The 1,594-nt window shown below is 51.9% G+C and overlaps 1 protein-coding gene across 1 annotated transcript in view; it reads right to left on the minus strand.

Annotated features, from left to right (window-relative positions):
• CDH20 (cadherin 20) overlaps positions 1 to 467 on the minus strand; it is a 118,975-nt gene extending 118,508 nt beyond the window's left edge. Inside the window, exon 1 of the mRNA XM_015619552.3 lies at positions 152 to 467. The gene's annotated coding sequence lies outside the window, so the exon portion shown is untranslated. The remainder of the gene's footprint in view (positions 1 to 151) is intronic.
• Positions 468 to 1,594: the final 1,127 nt, after the last annotated feature.

Raw genomic sequence — 1,594 nt, forward strand, 5'->3', positions numbered from 1 at the left:
AAAAAAAAGAAAAAAGGAAAGGGGAATAAGAAGAAAGAAATAATGGAAACAAAAATAAAGAAAAATGAGAAAAAGAAAAAGGAGAGGGAGAAAGAGGGGGGAAAGGAAAAAAAAGCAGAAGAAAAAGTCCGCGAAGGAGAGGTCGGGTTACCTTGCAGTGTGGAGGAGCTCCCGACTGCCTTCCTGGCGACGGGACTTCCCTCCTCGGCCGGGTGCGCCCCTCACATCCCCGCGCCCCCCGTTCCGCTGCCGCGGAGGGAGCTGCGGCTCGCTCCTGTCTCCGGCTGCCGAGAGAGGCTCGGGCTGGGGGCGCCGCACGGCCGCGGGCGGAGGAGGAGGAGGAGGCGGAGGAGGAGGAGGAAGGAGCCCCGCGGCCGCCACGCTCCCCAGAGCTGCCCTCGGGAAGTGGCCCTGGCTCGGCTGCCCGCGGATGTCGCGGCGGGTCTAAAGCTGCCGCGGGGACCTGCGGGAGGCGATTGGTGCCGGGGAGCTGCGCCCTCCTGCGCCGCCCCCCGCCCTCCTTCCCGGGGAACCCCCCGCCCCAGCAGCCTCCCGGCTACGGGAGAGCAAGCCCGGGTGTCCCCTCCGCAGGGCTGGTTACATCTCGGGAGGATTCCAAAACGCACAGCATTGGCTGCGAGAGGATGGGCTGCTGAGGTGGACCAAAAGTCACACCGGAGAAGAGAAGCGGTCCTTTATTTAACTAAAAGGGTACGAAGATGAAAGCTGAATTTCTTTGGAAGGTTCGATTTTAGTTAATGAACATGCTGAGACTAATGTCAGAGTTACTTTTATGAGGGCGAACAGTAAAGCTTCCTGGAGGGTTTGTGTAAGACTTTGGAAAAACAACCAAATAATAAAGGGGCTTTACATCCACGTTTAAAGCTCATTTTAGTGTTCATAAAAGCTGCCAGCCTTGCTGAAATACTCCCCATCCACAGAACAACAGCTGCAAAGGCAGCGGCAGGACAAGGCATCCTTTCTGCCAACTAATTTGTCTCGATCTTGACCTGAAGCAATCAGGAGGGCAGGTATTTCTTATTCACCGTTCCCGTGCTAGCCTTCATCTTTCTGCACAGAATGGGAAGGCAGCAAACTTGCACCAACTTTGATGATGTGTATGTGTGAAAAAGAGCGGGAAACTTGTCCACTTGGGTATGAGGAGGTTATTACACATCTAATAGCTCCCTGTAGTAATAACTCCTTTTTGCTGCCAGCACACAGCCCATTCCCTGTCTCAGTTAAATTGGCAAATCTCAAGCAACTCCACTAAGCAGAGCTGTGCCCCATCAGTCTGTGGCCAAGCCGGCGAGTGGCAGTAGGAGACTCTAAATCTCATTATCGATTGCCTGGGACGCTGCCAGTCCCTCAACAATTAGATCTGGAGATGAAGATTCAGATTATACAGTCAAGATTTGTTTTGGGTGGGGTTTTTTTTGTTTTATTTTTTCCTCTCTAGATTTGCACTAAAGATTATTTGCAGAACTAAGGTCTCACTGGCTAGTTTTCTGGCCCTGCATTTTTCATATTGATCGTAAAATAGTCATTTCAGCATTACAGAAGAAAAAGGGCAGTCAGATCTCTAGAGAGAAGT

Source organism: Parus major, chromosome 2 (assembly GCF_001522545.3).
Source record: "Parus major isolate Abel chromosome 2, Parus_major1.1, whole genome shotgun sequence".
Lineage (NCBI taxonomy): Eukaryota > Metazoa > Chordata > Aves > Passeriformes > Paridae > Parus > Parus major.